Below are 10,227 nucleotides of genomic sequence, written 5' to 3'. Positions count from 1 at the left end.
TGTGCTTGGCTAAGCTGTCTCTACCCATTAGCCTCCGCTCCGCTCCCAGAGCCAGGAGAACATAAAAACAGCCACAGGGTCAGACCAATCTAGCCCAGTGTCCCATCTCTGACAGTGGCCGGTGCCAGATGCTTCAGAAGGAATGAACAGACCAGGGCAATTATTGAGTGCTCCATCCCCTGTTGCCCAGCCTTAGTCCTGGCAGACAGAGGCTTAGAGACACCCAGAGCAGGGGGTTGCATCCCTGACCCTCTTGGCTAATGGCCACTGATAGACCTATCCTCCATGGACTTATCTAGCTCTTTTTTTTTACACTTGATCTTCACAACATCCCCTGGCAGTGAGTTCCACAGGTTGACTGCGCATTGTGTGAAGAAATACTTCCGTTTGTTTGCTTGAAACCTGCTGCCTATTCATTTCATTGGATGACCCCTAGTTCTTGCGTTATGTGAATGGATAACTCTTCCCTATTCCACTTTCTCCACACCATACATGAGTGCATAGACCTCCATCAGATCCCCACTTCGTCGTCTCTTTTCTAAGCTGAGCAGAGGCTCTGGCAGGGGAGTGGGGTCTAGTGGGTTAGTGCAAAAGGCCTGGGAGTCAGAACACCTGGTTCTAGCTCTGCATCTGGGAAGGAAGTGGGGGCTGGTAGTTAGAGCCACATGTCTACATAAGAAATAAACTAAACTAAACATTGACACTTGGCAACACTTCTAGCCACCTCAGGGGCCCTTCAGACCTGCCAGGACTTTCATCAGCATGGAAGCCAGGCAACTATTTGTTTAAGATCACGTTTATGGTTATGTGTAAACAGCCATAAAACAATTTGCAGAAAAACACCCCTAGGCAGCTGTGCAAAACTCAGCAACAAGTCCTCTTGCACACTGCCCAGCTCCCTCCCCAGCTCCCGGCCACCCCACACTCCAGCCCACCTCACCAGCGAGAGACAGGACTCCTGACGGTACCACGGGGAGGGATCCGGAAGCAATGTACTGTAGGGAACAAGCTATTGATAAGTGAGTTCTTGCCAGACAGGATGCTATCACACTAAGTTTCCTTTTACATCTTCTAGGCTGTTCCCTTTCTCTGGAGGTGACAGGAATACCAGGACAGGATTGTATTCCTAACAGCCCAATAGCATGTTGTTTCCATGAGACTAGTTTGGAATGTGAGGATGTGACCGTTCACTTCCCAGTTTATGGCTCCCTCTGCTGCTTAGCCGAAGGCCTTAGCTTAAGAACCAGGCCTCAGACTTCCCTTACACAGACAGAGAGTGATTTTGATTCTTTCTTTTATACCTCTATAACTAGCTAAGTGATAAGAATACACCTAAATTCTTAAAGTATAGGCCTTTGCAAACAGGCTTGAATACCCTTTTTATTGGGGGGGGGGGGGGGAGGGGATCCTCCTGCCCAGGTATCCCTGGAAGAGCATAAGACATATGGCGACATTTCCTGATAGGGCCAGGCATCAAGGTGGAAGGTGTTGATATTTCATTTGTCCCACTGCCCCTTGTGTAGTACCGTGCCCTGCACCTTCTCTCGTACGGGCACGCCACACCTATTGCAATTAGTGTTCCAGACTTCATAATATAGTGGGCCCGAGAAGGTTGGGTCTGGGTCGTTTAGTACACTGCAGCGGGAGGAGGGCTTACTACATTACTTATAGGTTATAATTAGTGGCTGTTTTCTAGGAGGTTGTGCCCCCCCTTGATTGTTTCCATATGCAGCGTAACACAAATACAGTGAATAAAGCACCAGCTGCTATGATAATTTACAGCAACACTGAGTCCTGACCACTGCAATATGGTCCAACATCCGAGCCACCACCAAAGCACGGCCTCTCCTCCTTTGACAGGGTTAAGATTTTAATGTGTCCAGTTGCTGGCAGTTGCAACAAGCTGCCCCTGCAGGTTTTACGTGCATAAGTTCGTTGAATGGTCACAGAGAAATGGGTTATCGTTCAAACCAACTTAAGCACTTGGTATGGAATCAGGAAGTATGCCTGGTTCGATTATTCACAGCAATAAGATTTACAGCTTTATTTGTGCACCAAAGTCCAGAGAGCAGCGTGTAGATGGGTGTAGTTTGGTTAGGGGCTGGTGTAATTGTGTCCCCAGTAATATGTACATTTCCAGCAAAACACCTTATACACAGTGCACCCAATTGTCCACCCCTTGCCATAGGCCATTGATCCTGCTCCTCCATCGTCATAGGAGACGGGCACATCCAAACATCTTTGAGTTACACCATTTTACACCCCCCTCCATTGATTCCCAGTGAGCTCCTCCCCTTCTCATTATTCCCATAGGGCTTGTGGGGCCCACGGTAGTTGCCGTTCTATTTCCAGGTACCATGGTAGCTATTACACAGGTGCTGGCCTCCTAGTTGAGCATTTTGCATTTCCATACACATCTCCCCTCCAGGTCAGCCTTTTGAAGCCATCCCCCACTCATGTCATGCTAGCACCAAGACAAACACCACAAAACATTGCTCCATGGCATTCTGGGTTATTTTTCCACTGGTGCCAGCATGCTTGTACAGTATCTGAAAAACAAAAGAAATAACTTCCACGTCCTCTGGTGGGGATAGATTATTGCTTAATAAAAATACCAATTCCTTTTACAAATGTCCTTGCTAATTACAGGAAAAACAGAAGAATTACCTCCAGGCTGTCCTTATTTTGTTCTATAGTCAGGCTAGTGAATTGCCCCACTCACTGGTCATTTATGAAATTCATGAGGTGGTGTGCCTCAGTTTCCCCTCTTGCACAACAGACCAGGTTTTCAATAGTTTTTCTGCTGTACCAAGCTTTAAGTTTATTTTCGGGTAATAGCTGAGAGACAGCTTCAGATTTTTGCACGCACACACACACACACCCTCCTCCCTCTTAGGGGCTAACCTGTCCCCCTTATTTTTAGGCTTGACTTGCCTTTTTACCTCCCTTTCCTGGAGGGCCATAATCTGTGTCTTCTAGTAGCATATTTGCTGACCAGATGTATTCATTATTTGCAGGTTCTTTGTGCTGCTACTTATGGGCAGTTTCCTCCTCCCCCCATCACCTAGGTAATTTGCATTTATACAGAGACTTTTTTGGCTTGTTTTTGGATCCAATGCTATCAGCAGCTCAGAGACTGTCTTAAAAGGGACACATTCCACTTCCACCAGAGATCTGATTACTTTTCACTTTCATCTCCTGCTCCAAAACACAGAGATCTAAAAAAGAAAACAACCTATTGTGGCTCCTTTTGGAGCCCTAACAGGATTTTAATTAAGTACCATGTTTTGTTTGTATTTCTTTCACCCCTTTTCCAATATACACTGCACACGTCCTGGGAAATAGTTTAACCTCCATAACATTATATCACCCATATTAATTTTACAAAAGGTGGAACTGCCTCCCCCGTGCCCACAGAGTTTTCATGCAGCCCCACCAAAGTGACAGTCCGATCCCCCAGAGCCACCCCAAGGCTCAGTGTTCCCATCATTGCTCCCCTTTTCCTTTTCTTTTTCCTTTGCACACACACACAAAACTATCTTTTGCCTAACATCCCTTGCACTGGGATTACTTTTTTACACAACTGTACCCCGATTACACTCCCTGGCTGTCTCTGGTTGTACAAGATGGGGCAGTCAAGTTAAGTTCCAATAGAAACCCCTGACATTCCTTTAGTGATTTTGATCACATTACCCAATAGTTAAATCATTTTGATCAGATTATTTCTCCTCCTGCTGCCTGCAGCAGTCCCCTATAGACCATTTCTGTGGGAAAAGGGCCCATTTTCCCTCAGAATAGCTGTAAAGGCTTCTGGGGACAGAAGCCTAGTGGTGGTAGTAGCCACTCTTCCTGACCCCCTGGTATAATTTAATTACCAAGCTTCCATCCAATGTGACTGCACAGAGTTGCACATACAGTTACATTTATATAACTGGGTTTTATTATCAAACCAAAAACTTGCTTCTTGTAACACCACAACTGCCACCTTTAACATCTTCACAACTGTTACCTGTACCATTTTCACAACTCCCGAGCCCCCCGAGCCCGGCACCGCACCACCGGCCCGAGCCCCCCGGCCCGGCACCGCACCACCGGCCCGAGCCCCCCGGCTCGGCACCGCACCACCGGCCCGAGCCGCCCGAGCCCCCCGAGCCCCCGGCCCGGCACCGCACCGCCGGCCCCGCATGTCCTGATTTTCCCGGACATGTCCGGCTTTTTGGGATTTCCCCCCCGGACGGGGATTTGGAGCCCAAAAAGCCAGACATGTCCGGGAAAATCTGGACGTATGGTAACCCTACTAGAGGTAGATCTCGGGGTAGAGGATATCATGGAGGAAGACAAAGGGATCATTTGTACCCAGACCTCCGGAAATTTAAAACAGACCCCTCAGGTCCAGGCAAGGAAGAGTTAACTGAAAGAGACACTCGCCCCATAGCCTGGAAGGTGTTAATACAACATGGGCAGATAGAGAAGAATGGCATGGGGCACCCACACAGGACTTATTGGCAGAAGCTTTTAAACTTCAGACACTTTCTAAGGAGGAGCGAGTAGCGAGCATAATCACACCGACGGCTCCTCTCCCTCCTCCTCCGGTATTTAGGGACCCCCCTCCCATTCCCAGGAGATGCGGTATAGGGAGACCCTCGGGATATTGAACCTCCCCACATGTAGGAGCACCACGCTGGAGGTTCATCAGTGCAATCGCTTGGGACCCAGAGGGCCAACCACGTATTTATATCCAGCAGGGCACATGTGCTCCTACCTTGGCTTTAATTGACACAGGAGCTGCAGTCTCACTAATCCGAACTCAGCCACAAGCCGGCACTAAAATCAAACAAGTCACACTGCAGTCCTTTCAAGGGAAGCCCAATACAGGCTGGGAAGGGGCACAAGTGCCTTTCTCCGGGCAAGGGTTTAGAACCCACGGAGAGCTGATTCAGACCCCTGACATGACAGATGAAATGATTCTAGGCACAGACTGCTTATTTAAAAATTGGGAAAAGTGGAGCAGAGGATCCCTCTAACGAAAGGGGGACCGATAGCTGCCACCACAATAATTCAGCAAGCTGAGGTATGGCGCTCAAAATTCCCCGCTGTCTGGACTCAAAAGAAAACCGACTGTGGGAAAATACAGGTGTGTGTAAAAATTGTTGGGGATTTGGTACCGCCTCAGAAACAATACCCCTGTCCTAAGGAGGCTGAAACACAGTTACAACAAATAATCCAGGATTTAGAACACGGGGGGTCATTCAAAAAACTAACTCCCCTTTTAACTCTCCCATATGGCCAGTTCTCAAGGCAGATGGTAAATCTTGGAGTGTTAACAAAGGCACAATCCCTATGGCCCCTATAGTAGCTGATAGTAAGTAATTCAAAAGGTGCAGGCTACTTCCAAATACTTCTCAGTCATTGATCTGGCTAATTGTTTCTTTGCCATGGGGGAGGGATAGCTCAGTGGTTTGAGCATTGGCCTGCTAAACCCAGGGTTGTGAGTTCAATCCTTGAGGGGGCCACTTGGGAATCTGGGGCAAAATCAGTACTTGGTCCTGCTAGTGAAGGCAGGGGGCTGGACTCGATGACTTTTCAAGGTCCCTTCCAGTTCTAGGAGATAGGATATCTCCATCCCATTGCACCCAGACTCACAGCATAGATTTGCCTTCACGGTAAATGTCTAACAATGGGCATTCCAGCGTTTACCCCAAGGATTTCATAATAGCCCAGCGATAGCTCATAAACATGTTATAGAGATACTAGACCGTCTTAGCCCACAAGCCTGGCCCTTTGTTTTTTTCCTATGTAGACGATACTTTAATTTGGGGGGAAACTGAGGCACAGGTGCAACAGTTAACTGAAAATGTTTTGGCTCTGATTCAAGAGACTGGTTTTAAGGTTAGCTTAGACAAAGCCCAGTTGGTCCGGTCTCAAGTGACTTACCTGGGCATTGTTCTAGGAAAGGAAGGGAGGCGGGTAGACCAAGGAAAAGTAAGAGCCCTGCTAGAAATGCCAGCTCCTACAGATCAACATTTCCTACGGGTCTTGTTGGGAGGTGTAGTAGTGTTGGCCGAGGTTCGGCCCTCAGCGGGGCTGTGGGGTATTCCACCGCCTTGCTCTGGTCCGCCGTCCGTCCAGGTCCAGCAGCAGCCTGGGACAGCAGACACACAGTTAGGGGCTCAGGCCCATAAGCAGGGGCTGAGCCAAGAGGTCAGAACCCAGGCCCTTAAGCAAGGGCTGAGCCAAAGTCTATAGTAGCCCAGGCCCTAGGTCAGGGCGGGGCAGTAATCAAATAGTCAATCAGAAACCAAGGCCCTTGGGCAGGGGCTGGGTCAGGGTTTGTAGCAGCCCAGGCCCTAAATCAGGCAGCAAGCAAATAGTCAGTTTAACAGGTCCCAGCCTCTCTAGGCCAGGGGAAAAGGTGGAGTCTGCCACCCAAGGAGTGGGTGGCAGGGGGGACGCAGGCCCTCCCACTCCACTGCGTCCCAGCCCGGGGCCCTAGCAGCGACGGAAACTCGCTGCTGTCAGTGGGGATCCTGGCCGCAACACACTGACATCGGCTCCGGCAGTGCAGCAGCCAGACTGGGATCAGCTGCCCCTGGGCTACTGCCACACTCCCCCTCGTATGATGCCTGGCTGTCTTAGTGTCCTTGGTGCTCTCCACCAGCATCGGCTCCTCTGGGTAGGTAGCGCAGGGCAGGCTCGGCTCCTCCTCGGGGTAGTTGGCACGGAGCAGGCTTGGCCAGTTCTCCTCAGGGAACCGGGCAAGAGGTAGGCTTGACAGGCCTGGTAAGTCAGCAGGCTGGTCACACCTTGCAGCTGTTTCCCAAGCGGGAGCTCAGCCACAGACATCTGCTCCCTCCGCTGGTGTGGGCTCCACTGAGCTCTGCAGGCAGGCTTTTATACTTCCGGGTCGGGGCCGTGACCTCGGAGGGGCAGGCGCCGGACCCAGTGCCTCTGCCCACGTTGGTATCAGGGGAGGTTTGGCCCTCAGCGGGGCTGTGGGGTATCCCACCGCCTCGCTATAGGAGGGTTTCATTTTCTAAGACCTCATATTTACAAATCTGCTGAAGTTACATTGCCCTTATGGACACTGCTTAAGAAAAAGGTAAAATGGGACTGGGGGTCAGAGCAAGAGGAGGCTTTCAAGGGGCTTAAACAAAAAGTTCTGGCAGCTCCTGCTCTGCGATTCCCAGCCATTCCTAATGAGACTAGCAGCAAACAACCTGGCCTTAGCAGCTACTCTACTGCAAGAGAATGAGGAAGATAAACTGGTGCCGGGAGCTTACGAGTCTAGGAAGTTACAGGGACCAGAAATAAATGTTGATCTGTGTGAAAGGGAATGTTTGGCGGCGGTATGGGCAGTACAATCCTTTGAACCTCTGACAGTAGGGTTACCATATTTCAACAAGCAAAAAAGAGGACGGGAGGAGCCCCGCCCTAGCCCCGCCCCTGCCCCTCCCACTTCCCACCCCCCCAGAACCCCCAACCCTCCCCCCGTTCCTTGTCCCCTGACTGCCCCCTCCTGGGACCCCTGCCCCTAACTGCCCCCCGGGACTCCACTCCCTATCTTAGGGTACATCTACACTACAGCGGGGAGTCGATTTAAGATACGCAAATTCAGCTACGTGAATAGCGTAGCTGAATTCGACGTATTGCAGCCGACTTACCCCGTTGTGAGGACGGCGGCAAAATCGACTTCTGCCGCTTTTTGTCGGCGGCGCTTACTACCACCTCCGCTGGTGGAGTTAGAGCGCCGATTTGGGGATCGATTGTCGCGTCCCGACGGGACGCGATAAATCGATCCCCGAGAGGTCGATTTCTACCCGCCGATTCAGGCGGGTAGTATAGACCAGACCTAAGCCTCCTTGCCTCTTGTCCCCTGACTGCCCCAACCCTTATCCACACCCCCACCCCCAGACAGACCCCTGGGACTCCCACGCCCCATCCAACCACTCCCCACCCCCTGACAGCCCCCCCCAGAACGCCCAACCCATCTAAACCCCTCTGCTCCCTGTCCCCTGACTGCTCCGATCCCTCTCCACACTCCTGCCCCCTGACAGCCCCCCCCAGAACGCCCAACCCATCTAAACCCCTCTGCTCCCTGTCCCCTGACTGCTCCGATCCCTCTCCACACTCCTGCCCCCTGACAGCCCCCCCAGAACTCCCAACCCATCTAAACCCCTCTGCTCCCTGTCCCCTGACTGCTCCGATCCCTCTCTCCACTCCTGCCCCCTGACAGCTCCCCCCCAGAACTCCCAGCCCCCTACCCCCCGCTCCTTGTCCCCTAACTGCCCCCTCCTAAGACCCCCCCCAACTGCCCCCCAGGACCCTACCCCCTACCTGTACCCTGACTGCCCAAAACTTTCTCCACTCCCCTCCAAAAGCCCCCACCCGTTTCTTGACTGCCCCATCCAGAACCTCCCTGTCCCTTCTCCTGACCCCCCTTACCCTGCTGCTCAGAACAGGGTGTTGGGCTCTGTGCCAGCCGGACACATGGCTGAGCTCCCCAGCACAACACAAAACCCGGTCCCTGGCCCTGCACAGGGCTGCCGGAGCGGGCTGCAGGAGGAGGAGCTGCCGGCCGGCTCAGAATGCAGGGAGGGGGGGGTGGGAGGAGGAAGCTGCTCCGGAGTCCAGCCCGGGACTTTCCTGCAGCCCTCCCAGCCGCTCGCTCTGCTCTGCCAGGGGAGGGGGAAATCCCGGACATTGTGAGTGCTTTACAAATTCCCCCCGGACGCTATTTTTAGCACACAAAAGGAGGACATGTCCGGGTAAATCCGGACGAATGGTAACCCTATCTGACAGGAACAGCCCCCCTAACAATCCAAAGCACCCACACCCCTTTAAAGTACACTCTGTCCGGGAAACCGGTTGGGAGCAAGGTCTCAAACACTCAAATGGCTCAGTGGAGCCACACATTGATAAACAGAGGAGTCACCCCGGGGACCGTGTCGAGACCTGACATGCTGACCCACGCTCTAATTGCAAAAGGGAACAAACATGACTGCCCCGAGGTTACTTTAGAGCAAAGAATAGCCCTGATACAGGCACCCCCCTAGAGGAACTAGATACCATCGGGACAGAGGGGCACGTGTGCTGCACAGATGGGAGCTCAGGGGTAATAAAAGCTATAAGGAAAATTAAATATGCAGCAGTTAACTTAGAAGAAGAAATATTCCAGGGCTATTTGGATCCTGGGTCAGCCCAGCATGCTGAACTCCATGCCATATACCAGGTACTACAGCAATATAAGAACAACCCCAGACCAGTAGCATAGCTAGTGGGGTGGAGGGGAAGCAGCCGCTTCCCCTCAGCACATTTTCCAAAAGCGGGGCCCACGCTCCGCTCTGAAGCAGACAACTTTGATGTGGACGGTTTGGCGGCCGGGCCCCTTGGAGCGCTCCGCGGTGCAGAGGCAGCAGTTCCCGCTGGCCCAGGAGAGCCCCGCCAGCGCGGCCGCAAAGCAGAGGCAGCGGCAGAGCCCGTGCATGGTGCAGGAGCAGACGCCGCGGCTCTGCGCTGCTCATGGCAAGCTCCATGCACAGCCTGCTGCGAGGGCAGCTTGGTGCCCGCCCTGCCTCCTGCACTGACCGGGTCCCGGGGCGCCCCTGGGGCAGGGAAGGTCTCTTCCGCCTCCTCGCAGCAGCCACACTGGGCGGACCCACGACCAGTCACCCCCAGCAGGCGCCTCGGCGCCGCCCTCGACTCACCGGAATAAAACTCCCCCGAGGAGGGCGAGCGCTTCCCCTCTCCCGCCACGGCCTGTCAGCGCGACCCGCCCACAGCCAGGCTCCGCCAGCATCCCCGAGCAGGGCAGTGCCCCCGGGCTGAGCGGGCGAGTCAGGCTGCAGCTCGCTCGGACCGCGCCTGGCGGAGCTCGCTGCCTTCTGCTCCCACCCCCCAAGGGGTAGGGCCAGCGCTGAGCCTGGGCTGGTGCTGCACGCGGCGAGCCCCTCCGAGGCAGTGACAGCGGGGTTTGCTCTCTGCTGCTCGCTGGGCTGGGCCTAGCGGCTAGGCCCCGGAAGGAAGCAGCGGAAGGGCAGGCAGTGGACTCCCAGGCTCTCCCGGTCCCAGGGGCAGCTCCAGCACCCTCTGCACAGAGAGCCCCGGGGACCCCAGCCCACTCCCATCCCCGGTAACCCCTCCCCAAGCTCCATACCCCGTGTACCCCTCCCATGTACCCCATGCCCCTGCCTTTCCCTCCCCTTCATTTCCCCTCGTACCCCGTCCTCT

Source organism: Malaclemys terrapin, chromosome 21 (assembly GCF_027887155.1).
Source record: "Malaclemys terrapin pileata isolate rMalTer1 chromosome 21, rMalTer1.hap1, whole genome shotgun sequence".
Lineage (NCBI taxonomy): Eukaryota > Metazoa > Chordata > Testudines > Emydidae > Malaclemys > Malaclemys terrapin.
Note: the sequence above shows the minus strand (reverse complement) of the source record.